Genomic DNA, 13,059 nt, shown 5'->3' with positions numbered 1-13,059 from the left:
TTTACTGGACCATTATGAGTATTTGCAATGCATCCATAATCATGGGATCTAGGTGCCTTTCCAAAGCTTAAACTGGAGATGAGATGACACCTTGCTCCTCTGGTGTCTTCAATTTTGAATATAACCAGTCACCTAGGAGCTTGGCCTGGGGATCATTAAAGGAAAAAAGTCTTCAGGAGTTAGGACCCAAACGCCTATTGAAGATCCCAGCTTTAATCATTTACAAATACCCGATCAAAGAGGTACATCTTGTATTTCATTCAAAAAAGGACTACATTTATACCTATGCATAGTTCTGTGGGCAGCAGACTTGACACACACTTGGTACTGGGAGTTCTATTGTTCCATCTCCCAGAAACTTGAACCTGAGTCATCAAGTGCAGTGTTCTGGATAAGTGGAGATCATAGAGCAATAGTACAGCATTTCTAAATAAACGCTGCAATATTGCAACACCAAATTTAGGTCCAAGGTATGGTGAAGTTTTCAATAGGCATGCTGTATGGCAACAAGATCATAATTTCATCATGGATTCCTTTACATACCAGTCATAAAACAGGATAGTCTAAAAGCCCACCATCGCTGAGTAAATTCCCTTTTTTTGGGGTGTGGAGGCTGAAGGGGAGAAATGCAGAAAGGGTCATAAGTCTGTTATAGATATGGCCAAAGAAATAAAGAATTTTTTAAAAAAATATCCGTCCCTTGACAGGGAAGTTTCTTGCTGATTTAATGTAATCAGTCTAGCATAAAGAAGCCATTATGCTTGCATCATGCAAATATTGACTGACTTAGCTAATGAGTAGCTGTGTATAAACAGCCTTCTTTTTGCAACTGGAGTCTACAGCAGACAGCTTTGTGTACTCTCCAGTCTCTTGTACCTGAGCCAACAACTGATAGTGCAGCAGATCAAAGCCTTGATAGAGGGATGCCAGGCAATGTGTATATAAATATACCCCTTAAAAACCCATAAGAGTACAGTGGAAGTCTTAACATACTTTCTCCACAATTTGAACGTTAAATAGTTAATTACTTTGCTAACAGACGTCAAAGTTGTATCTGATGCTACAAATGTACTGTCGGACCTCAGTACAGTAAATATTTCCTATTTCTTCCATGAAGTTGATAAATTACAAGCTATTTCACATTAAAAAGCAAATACAGTGCATTCCTTTCTGAACTGGAATACTTCACAGAACACAGCTTGTTAATTTCCTCAGGTTTTTGAGGAAAATGGAACAGAATATAATTGTCAGCATAATTTAAGTGAGATACTTAAATGGAAACAGGAAAATTTTGCAGTCAATTAAAATGATAGCCTATTTTTTCCATTTTGTTGATTGATAGTGTATAAAATACTACTACACAGGTCCTAACTCCAAAACTCAAGCCACAATTCATTGCACTTCAATTCTAAAATTACAAATTCAGTTCATTTGGGATTAGTATGAATGCAAAGTTACAAACACCTTGTAAAAGTGACCCAGTGATAAATGTTTAGATTTCCTGAGAATTAAAGGGCAGCTAGGAAGGTGAATGGTTCAAGACAGTTTTTTCTACATCTTTTTGGGGCATGTCCTGCTCTTACATCTGTGCAACCCCAATGAAGACAGCGAGGCTTCCCCAATGTAATGGAGGTCACAATTTTGCCCTTCTTTCCCCCTACAGTATTATAAAGAAGAATGGTCCAGTGTTTACAGTAATAATCTGCATCTAGAGACACCTGGGCTGGACTCTCTGTTTTGCTACAGACTTTCTGGATGACCTTAGACAAGTCACTTAGCTTCTTCGTGCCTCAGTTCCCCATTTGAAAAAGTGATGCTAATATCACCTCTCTACCTCTCAGGCGTGTTGTGACGCTAAATACATTAAAGACTGTGAGGCACTCAGGGACTATGATATCAGAGGCCATATAGTAAAGTGCTACATGAAAAGTGCACTGAGCGATTATTTAAATTGTAGGGATTCAACTAATGATCTAGGCAAGAGGTTCTCAAACTGTGGGTCGGGACCCCAAAGTGGGTTGTGACCCCATTTAATGGGGTCATCAGGGCTGGTATTAGACTTGCTGGGGCCCAGGGCAGAAGCCAAAGCCCAAGCCCCCATCACCCAGGGCCAAAGCTGAAGCCAGAGCCCCACCACCCAGGGTCAAAGCCAAAGCCTAAGGGCTTCATCCTTGGGCAGCAGGCTTCAGCCCTGTGTGATTGGGCTCAGGTTATAGGCCTCCATACCTGGGGCTGAAGCCCTTGGGCTTTGGCTCCTCTGCCTGGGGCGGAAGGGCTCCAGTGGGCTCAGACTTCAGTCCCCCCTCCTGAGGTCGTGTAGTAATTTTTGTTGTCAGAAGGGGGTTGCGGTGCAATCAAGTTTCAGAGCCCCTGACTTAGGCAATCACAATCCAAATTTTAGTTTACAGTTTCTACAATGTCTAGATACAACAGTGATGGACACAATATAATTGCCTAGACAGAATAGCATGCAATAAAAATCAGTTTAAAAGATCAACATCCACTCTATAGCTAGTCTGATCAGAGCTCCGGCATTGGAAAACACCAACTATAGTGGTTAGTACGTTCAATAATTTAAAAAAATATGGATTATGCCTGGAGTCTTCTAGTGAATTATATAAGTGTCAGTTCAAGGGTAAATCAGATAAGCAATTTCTACTCATATAACAAAGCATTTGGTTTCTATGCAATAAAAGATGAGTCGGAAGTATTCACTGTGGCTCTTAGAAACCAACCCTCGCTCAACTCTTGGTCTTCTTACACTGTAAGATCAAAATTGCTTAGAATATAAAAAGAGTGAACAGCATAAGCTTATTTGCCACTGTAAAGTATAAGCAGTCACACAGGCGGGAGAGAGAAAGACTTCTCTACCTAAAAAAGCTTTTATTTTTTAAATATAGATGGCAGCATTTTACATCTACTTTGCACTGGTGTAATCGACTACACAAGATGCAGGGGCCACAGTGATTCATAGTATTCAGAACAGTATACATGGTAGATGTGTCTGAATGAATTTGATGTCTATTATGAAAATAATCCGTTTTACCAGGTTGCTGACTGACTATACATAGCCATCAACACATGCATTAATGAGAACACCATGCCGGATCGAACAGTACATGAGAACCTGAGGAAATGTGTGCAGCACTATGAACTATGGTGCAAAGCAATGGGGGAAGATTCTGTGCTGTGCCCCTAAAGGTATGTCTACACTGCAATTAGAAACCTGCAGCTGACCCAGGCCAGCTGACTCGGGCTTGCGGCTCAGGCTAAGTGGCTGTCAATTGCGGTGTCAGGCTTGGGCTCTGACTGTCTACATCACAGTTAAACAGCTACTTAGCCCCAAGCCCAAGTCAACTAACACAGGCCAGCCGCAGGTGTAACTGCAGTGCAGCCATACCTTTTGAGGCCCTGTCTAAATTACATGAACCTCCTGGGCCTGCACTCTGGGCCACACCATTGCGTAGAATCTCTACAACGTAGTATACTGCATCCCACCCCAACCACTCCCTCACCCACAGCCACCCCCACGCCAGCACTTGAGAGAAGGTCTATGTTCCATGGTGCGTGCACTAGGGGAATCCTCCGCCAGCTGAATACAGGGCTTTTAGGGGCTCCTCTATGCCACTCTGATCCTTTTGCTCATCTTAGGGACCAAGGCAGGGGTGAGAATCTCACAGCAATGTTTGTCCACAGATGTGACATCCAACTCAGCTGAATTTTTTATCTTGTATACGGATTTATTTCAGCTGATTTATTTGGAATTTTGGACTTTGTTCCCATTATCCAGTCATCTTTTGTGCCTTACTGTCTGCCTAGGCTGATGCTATCAGCTCTCCTTACCCCTGTGTTATAGATGGAGCTCAATCCCATCTAAGCCAATTGCTATGTTATGGGTGGTCTATTGTGTGCTGAGTCACCAAGAATTGCAAAGAAGCATGCTTTCACAACATTTAAGTAACCATGGCCCCTTTTTTGTATGAACTGTCCACTCTCACTGAAATCATACACAGTAGTTGACACATACATTGCAATTCAAGGAGATATGATGGGACATTAAAATAGAAAGGAAATTAAAATTATCACTGTAGAGTAAATCTGGGGACATCTTTTTCCCCTGATGGTTTCCCACTCCGCCTTCCCTCCTTCCCCCCCTCCGCCTTCTTAAAAAAAATCAAAATGATGATCTGGGCCAAAAACAATCATTTTACCACTTTGTCCCCCCCTCCCCCCCGCCCATTTCTGACACAAAAATATCCATAAGGGCTAATTGCTAATTTTTCAGGTTCTAAAATGTTAAACTATTTTAGACACAAATACAGAGTACCTAGTTCTTTGAACAGGAAATTGTGCACATGATAAAGATATTGCAGTACAAATTCCAAACCTGCAACATATGAGCCTGAAAAAATAAAAAAAAACATGAACAATCATAAATCCTAAAGCTGATAGTGTGGCTGAACCTTTGAGGTTTTGTTGCAGGAGCCTGTCGTTTTAAGTGTAGATTGATGTTATTACAGAACTGTTTGCACAGCCCTGTTATAATCAAAGTGAGGTTTTTTGCTTCTCTTGGAAGACATTCAGTTTCTTTGGATGTAGTTTGTGTTTTGTTTGTTCATCTGGAGGGGGGGAACTACACAGTTTTAAAAGAAGAACATCTATATAAAAAGCAAGCTGTAAGAAAATGGATCAGTCTCAATGTATATTCAATCCTTGGCCTCTCTGCTGAAATTGTAACAATAAATGTGCCTGTTTGAGACTATTTTTGATGCAGACACCTGTCAGACAGAGATGAGAAAGAGACAACAAATGTACATGTAACTACCTGAATGTGTAATTATTAAATACACGTGTGCTTTAAAAATAAGTTCCTTAAAAGATTACTTTTCTATTTAAGGAATGAATTATTATGCATGCAATTATTTCAGAATAAATTATATACCAGTTTAAAAGTTAAGTCTTTCTTCCTACTCTCAGAAATTCTTTGCATATTACACTTTATTCACTTAAAGTCTCTTTTCCTCCATTAAACCCACAATTAGTAGTTAGGACCTAGGTACATCTTGTTAACTGTACTCTTTTTACTGCTGTTACAATTTAAACAATAAAAAATTAATTCAAGCCTTTTTTATATTATAAAGGTTATTGACAAGTATCAATTTCACCTGAATTCCATGGTGATGAATGACTAGAAATAACTTAGATAAATATAAACATAATTTTGACTGTGGATTTTAAAGTATATCGTATTAATAACTACAATAATTCAGGTTTCAGAGTAACAGCCGTGTTAGTCTGTATTCGCAAAAAGAAAAGGAGTACTTGTGGCACCTTAGAGACTAACCAATTTATTTGAGCATAAGCTTTTGTGAGCTTATGCTCAAATAAATTGGTTAGTCTCTAAGGTGCCACAAGTACTCCTTTTCTTTTTACAATAATTCAGAAAGAAACTGATCCTCTGTCATTCATAGTGTCTAACATTTTGGGACATTTGTTTTTGTATGTGCTTGGGATATGCCATAATGAATAAAAATGAATAATAAATGTATAGCACAACACTTTGTGACCCAGATTCTCTGGTCCTAATGAACTGTAGTAACAAAAGACACAAGCAAGGGGCAAAGGTAACTGCTGTATCAACTAGGCAAGGTACTAACAAGCTTCAACAGGACTTTATTTTCAAAGTGGAAACCTCTTTACCAAGCTGCTGCTGCACCCTCTATAGCTTTCTCCCAGCCTCTCAACTCCTTCCCGCTCCTTCCTGTTTCCTGTCCTTTCAGACTCCCAACAGCCAGTGCTCCCAATTCTAATAACTAAAAGCAACATCTAAACACCACAGTAACTCACCTGCATGTTCTCCTGATCCAGGAGTCTGGGCAAGCCCCTGGCACAAGTTGCAGAGGGTGCAGTGAAGAACCACAAAATTGATATGGATTGGAAAACATGCCTTATAGTGAAAGACTCAAGGAGCTTGATCTATTTAGCTTATCAAAGAGAATATTAAGGGGTGATTTGATCACAGTCTAAAAGTACTTACATAAGGAACTGAAAATTGATAGAGGGATCTACAGTCTAGTTATATCTTTGTCAACAAGATCTAACAGCCAGAAGTTGAAGCTTGACAAATTCAGACTCAAAATAAGGTGCAGATGTTTAATGGTGAGAGTAATTAATCAGTGGAACAACCAAGGGTTGTGGTGGATTCTCCATTGCTGGCAATTTTAAAATAGATTGACCTAGACCTTTTATTAAAATATCCAAAGAGGAATTAATTCAGGGAAGTCCTGTAAGAGGCCTGTGCTATGTAAGAGGTTAGACTAGATTATCACAATGGCCCTTTCTAGCTTTATAATTTATGAAAATTAGAACAAAGCTGTTCTAATTTAGGTCTAACTGCCCATGGCCACAAGGGACCATTCCAGCCATTCCTCCTTTTCTCTTGTTACACAAAGGCAGAAGCCAGAAGAAAGATAAATGCAATCTCCAGATGGAATTATGTCTATATGGTTTGAGGATAATCAAAGGGTATGCGGACATACATAGGAAGAATGTAAAGGAGACTGGATCTTCTAGGTTTCTAGCAGTTTTGTGCCACTGTTGCGATATAAAATAACTACTATTGTGAAATGTAATTTATAAAAACTAATACCCACATAATACACCTAATGCTATTAAGAAGTGCCCACATGTTCTTTGACTATCCTCAAACCATGTATTGAAAACTGTATCTGGGCTAACTGTTGATGCCTGGGTATTAGAAATTACATTATTTCTGAATACCACTCAAAAACTCGTTTTCCTGGCACTTTCAGTATTACAGTCGGCCAGATATTTAATCCTATATGAATGATTATTTCTTGGATTTCCTTCCAAGAAATATTGTTAGTCAGAAGCAACAAAGATTTTCATTCATAAATGGGTTTTATAGTTCATTCTGCATTTTGTAAGAGGAATAATATGGGTCTGTCATAATTGAAAATCTGCTACTTTACATTTTTTTCTAAACATGAGTATTATGGTAACGAGGACAGATTGTTCAATAGTCAAGTAGAGTTTATGCAGAATGGATGCTAGAAAGTGTTTCTACCAAAATTTCATAGTGTCCTGACATGTTCCTATGTCTATAGACTTGAAGCTACAGCAGAGGCTATGTTAGCTTTGATATTGTTGACTAATTTCAAGGATGATAATTTATTTCCCTGCTAATTTACAGAAGCCAAGCATTTTTGACATTGTCAATTTCTGAGTAATATGGAATCAAGCCAAAGCTAGTTTTTAAACCTGTATATTCTGACCCTGTTCTCCACCACGCACCTTACTAGTCCTAGATAAAGCGTTTCCTGATATGATCATCAGGAGACTTTCAGAGACTAATTTGCTATTTTTTTTAACATATGTCCCTTAACAAGAAGGGACAATGGGACAGTTGGGGAAGGTTAAAAGTGTAGGATACGCTGTACCTCCTAAAAATAAGGGCAGTTACCACAGAGTGGTGTCCGATGCAACAGTTTTTTTTCTTTGTGTACTCAGAACAAGTAGTAATATCCCAGATGGCAACACGCAGTAACAATTTACCACCATTTATAAACCACAGAAACCAGATTCTCCAAGTAGTTCCTTTCAAATGAAGTTAGGTTCGGAGAAGGTGGTAGACAATCCTACTCCTATCCCACATATTAAGAGACATCAGGTAACCATGCGCTTCAAGTCAGGCAGTAGTTATATATTTAATGATGCTCTATCCAAAGGAGAGGAATCAAACCTCCCTCATCACCCAGCATAAGACACATATCAAGGCAGGGGTCTGGAGTCAAGCACATGTCAGTAGATCTGGCATATATCATTAATCTGGCACCAACAGATCATACAAAAGTGCCCGCAAAAGCAGTTAAAAAGGAACCCTTAGTTAAGCTATCCCTTCAAAAAAAACCAAAAAACAAACAAACAAACAAAAACCCTGAAAAAAGATATGCTTCACAATTATCGTGATTCTCTATGGATTGCTAGTGTCTCTGGTAGTTTGAGTTTTATATAATTTATTCTTTGGGAATTAAATCTCTTTAATTTTCCTGTAAAATTACGGAAAGAACTAATCAAAGAGCATTAGAAAATTTGAGCTAAACATTGACATCAATTTTAAAAATTATAATCAGAATGAATATTCTCTGGTTTTAGTCTGGAAGCTATGTGAACACAATACAGTGCTTGTACATTTTTATATCTGTTTTAAAACTGAAATTTTAAAAATCCATTTTCTCATATTTACATGTCTAATTCAACCTTAGATAACCACTAAAATACAAATTCAGATTGCAATCCAGTTACAATGCAAACCAAGCACAAAAGCCTTCTAATGATCTTTGATTAGTTCTTTATTAAATTCATCAAGGGAGGAAAGAAAATTTAATAATCTTCACCATTTGTCATCTTTCTGATTAGAGATTTGATTAGAACTTTCAGCTTTTATCTTCTTCCTTTCTATCCAGTGCTATTACTGTAATACTGTTTTTTTCCTCTAGTTCAAAAAGCACATGGTAGGACACACAGAACAAATTTGTAATGCCTGATGCATAGTCAGCTTAATATGTTCATGGCAGGCTAGAGCTAAATGGAAACATGAGCTCTCAAAATATTTAAGAAATCTCTGACTTGAAAACACATTTAACACTACATATAGTATCCCACAATTTATTCCATCAAATGTACATCCTGTCTATTAACTAATCAGATATATTAAAAGTGTTCTAAATGTATGCATTGCAATGGAAACACAAAATCTTAATATTTTAAGGGGCATAAACTTTCTTCACAAATAAGAGTAATTTTATGATTCACTTCACTTGTATAATCCAGGAAATTAACAAAATACGAATGAAACAAGTTCTGTACAGAGGACTATTGATATGATTAGCATGAAAGCAGGACTACAACAGGTAAAAAAAAATCCAATACAGATAAACTGCAATTTTCCAAATACTTAAATCTCTGCATTAGTCGAAGTGTGTATGTCCTACCGTTAAAAGATTATATTAAAGATGAAATTCAGTTTTACGCAAACCAAATTCTATAGATTTTCATTGAGACTTCTCTTTTTTTAACTTTTAGGAAAAAGCACACAAACCATGTATTTCCAGTCCTAAATTCACACTGTTACCTTGCTGTCAGCATGCAGAACTGCGTTTCCTTGTTTGTATAGTGACAAGCACATTGTTGGTGTTCAATAAATAATAGTATTAGCATTTAGGTCCCATTACAGACACTGGGAAACTGGGATATACAAGGACAGCAGAACTGGGCAAAGTTTTAAGAGACAATAACCCTCAAAATCTGTAGGTGCAATACTTTATTATGGGAATGTATTTTGCTCCACAAAGCCATCATATGAACTGGAAAAGAAAAATATCACTTGGTATTATCATTAAGGTCAGTAATCAGCAAATTACAGCACTAATCACCATATAGAGATGGTAGAATGTACTGGAAATTAAACAGCTGGACAGAAATTTTGAGTTTCCTCGGGGAGGCTTTTAAACTTTAGGAAGAAAACTGACAACTTTGTGACACCAGCGGAATGGGAACAACTTTGTGTGCCATGTGGCCTGGAACTCTAAAGGGCAAGGAGCTCTCTGTTCTCATTTATTGGTGAAGAGGGGTGGGCGGGAGGAGACCACAGAGCTTCTTTTTCTGCATAAGCGATTTGCCAAGAATTCCAGATGCACAGAAGGTCCAGAAGGGAAGGATCTCTCTGCCACCATCTATTGGTGAACAGGGGGAAGTACAGCTACAGAAAGAGCTTTATTTGCTTCAGTTTATACCCAGCATTCCTCCAGTGACAGTTTGGGAGCCGCCATAACGTACTGATAACTCACAATTTCTTCACAAGTCAGGTGAGTATGGCCAGGGCTGGAACCAGTCTCACACTGACACAAAAATCCCAGTCCTCTCACAAATTTCAGCCTGCCTGAGGGACTACCCCCGTGATGGACTGTGTTCCCCATTGCCCAATTTCCCAAGGAAGAGCAGCCAAGCAAGGCTGCTGCAGGAAACTGGCAGAGCTCTTCCCCTCTCCTCAGGAGCCAACACTGTTCTCACAGGAGGGGAGAAGAGAGCAGAAAGGCCAGCAGCTCAGGGTGGCTTCACTCCTCCTGTGACAGATGGCTTCTCTGCTCCACCTCTGCCTCCCTGCAACAGCCAGCCCTGAATAGCAGCAGGAAGAGCAGAAGCGGAAGTAGGCAAAACGGGTTGTGACTGGAAGGCAGAACTGATGTGTGGGACACAGTGCTTACAAGTGGGCAAGTATTGCCTGTTAAGGGTACCCAGGGAAGGTCATGATCCCAGAAATTCTGGGAGGGGACTGGAGTCAGTGATGTGTGTTATTTTTAAGAGGGTCCCCCAGCTATTTGAACCCAACTCTTATCGCTGCCATTAACCACTTGGGAGAAGGGTTACACTAAAGCCTAAAGTTCTCAGTCTCTCTTAACTGGTGGTGGAACCACTTTTGTTCTCTTCTCCTAGTTGCTGCTGTCACAATTTCAATCCTCCTCCACCTGGTGGCCACTGTCACAGTATGTAGCAAACTGACTGTGTGATGTTCTCCAGGGGTCCAGCCCATAGACCAGATAAGGGTTCTACTACTACTAGGAGCTAAAGGAGTTCTCTTTTAGCTCAAGTGAAAGAGGCCTGTGTTTTGGAAGATGAACAGGGGTCCTGTGGTGTGTGTTTGACTAGTATAATTGTGTCTGTTGCTGGCAGCATATGCATCCATTTTCTATCTCTTCCACCACCACCCCCCTTCCCAGCCTTTGTGACTGTTCCTCATCAGCCCCCCTCATTTCTTCCCTTCTGCCCCTGGAAGCTGCCCACATTTAATAGATGCCCCAAAAGAATTACTTCCCAGGACTCAAGAAGGAAGAAGTATGCAAGATATTTGTATGGCGAGAGGTGCTAAATATTCCAGCTGTTCTCAGCTGGGGTCTGACAGTGGCTCCTTCCATATGTGCTGTTCGGTCCCTTATGTAGTTTGGAGGCTTCTGATGCAGGAAATGCAGAAGCAGGCGAGAGGCCACCCACTCTCTTCTTGCAGTGAGTTAAGAAGGCTACAGAAGGGGTGTTAACAGCCTTCCCTGCCCCTTTCAGCTCCTTTGCTCTTTCTAACCATTCAGGCCTTTATACTCTATCCCATACTACGATATCTGAGTACCCTTACCCAGTACAGCTCAGTCTGCTGTTATATCCCTGTACCCCAGCACTCTACCCTCCTCTGGTCCACAAGCGAGCAATGGGCAAGTGACAATGATCTGTGAGCAGTGGGCAAGTGACAGTGATCTGTGTCCCCTGGGGCTCATATTTTAACAAGGGGCTTGCAGAGGCCCCCTCCAGCAGATCACTATCTGAGAAGGGTCTTAGTGTCCACTTGTTCCATCTTATTTTCAACAAACTTCTGTTTCTTGGAGGATTATAAAACATGTAATACTCCCTTTTGGGAATGAAAAGTTTTAAAGTTTGTATTGTAGCTCTGCTCGGTTAGTCTTGGCCCACAGCAGCTTTTCTTTCTTTTCTATCAGCTAATGACGTACTAGACAGCTTGCAGAATATAATTTTTAACATGTATATGCAAGATGCTTGATACAGATGAATGCACAAAAAAGCCATGTTATTTATGCAAAATATGTACTTTGGTGCAGGGACCATCTTTTTCTTCTGTGTTTGTATGGGGTCTGCTACAATGGGGTCTTGGCCCATGACTAGGGCTCTGAGATGCTACTGCAGTACAAATAATTATAACACAGCAAATAGATCCTTAAGGTCCATTCTGATTCACTATTTAGGATATATAGTACTATTCATAGCTAAAATTCTCAGAGAATATGTCCAGAGGATGCTCAGTATAAAAAAAGTCACCTTTAACTTTTAAAACACCAACTGATAGACAGTATAAAGGACTTTAATATTAAGTCTTTTAATTAAAGACATTTAATAAAAACTTTTAGTTGTAAGAGCAGAAGAGTCCCTTACAAGGTAAACTTATAATTCATTTATATTCATAGAACAATTTTTAAAGTCTTTCAAGATTTAAGGATAAACCCAACAGAGCTGAGTTTCAGCTGCAAGTAAGGGATAGCTCCCACAAACAATATTTGACACAGTGGTGAAATCCAGGCCTCATTAACAGTAATGGTATTTTGACATTGACAAAAGTAGAACTTGGGTTTCACCAGGGTATTATAGTAATTAGTCCATGGAACTACTTAAGGTAGACTACACCGTGGCTGCTATTAAGTGTTTGCAGGATTCATCTCTATGTTTGTATTCCCCAATTAAGAAACCTTGCAAAATGCTGTTGGAGTTAGGAAGATTGTATTGATAACTAATAATTCTAATAAGTCTGATGTCTTTTCCACTATACGTTCAAATCACTTTTGCTCGAAAATAGAGAAACACCACTGTTTCTCTGAAACATGAAAGCTAAGGAGCCTGGGTACTAAAAATATAGGATTATAAGAACGGCCATACTGAGTCAGACCAAAGGTCCATCTAGACCAGTATCCTGTCTTCCAGCAGTGGCCAATGCCAGATGCCCCAGAGGGAATTAACAGAACAGGAAATCATCAAATGATCCATCTGTTGTTGCCCATTCCCAGTTTCTGGCAAACAGAGGTTAGAGACACCATCCCTGCCCATTCTGGCTAATAGCCATTGATGGACATATCCTCCATTAATATATCTAGTTCTTTTTTGAACCCTGTTATAGGCTTGGCCTTCACAACATCCTCTGGCAAGGAGTTTCACAGGTTAACTGTGTGTTGTGTTAAGAAATACTTCCTTTTGTTTTAAACCTGCTGCCTATTAATTTCATTGGGTGACCCCTAGTTCTTGTGTTATAAGACGGCATAAATAACACTTCCTTATTTACTTTCTCCACACCACTCATGATTTTATAGACCAATCATATCCCCCCCTTAGGAGTCTCTTTTCCAAGCTGAAAAGTCCCAGTTTTATTAATCTCTTCTCATACAGAAGCCATTCCATACCCCAAACATTTTTTTTGCCCTTTTCTGA

The sequence above is a fragment of the Lepidochelys kempii genome, chromosome 6, assembly GCF_965140265.1.
Source record: "Lepidochelys kempii isolate rLepKem1 chromosome 6, rLepKem1.hap2, whole genome shotgun sequence".
Classification (NCBI taxonomy): Eukaryota; Metazoa; Chordata; order Testudines; family Cheloniidae; genus Lepidochelys; species Lepidochelys kempii.
The sequence above is the reverse complement of the archived record's forward strand: the minus strand, read 5'-3'. Positions refer to the sequence as shown.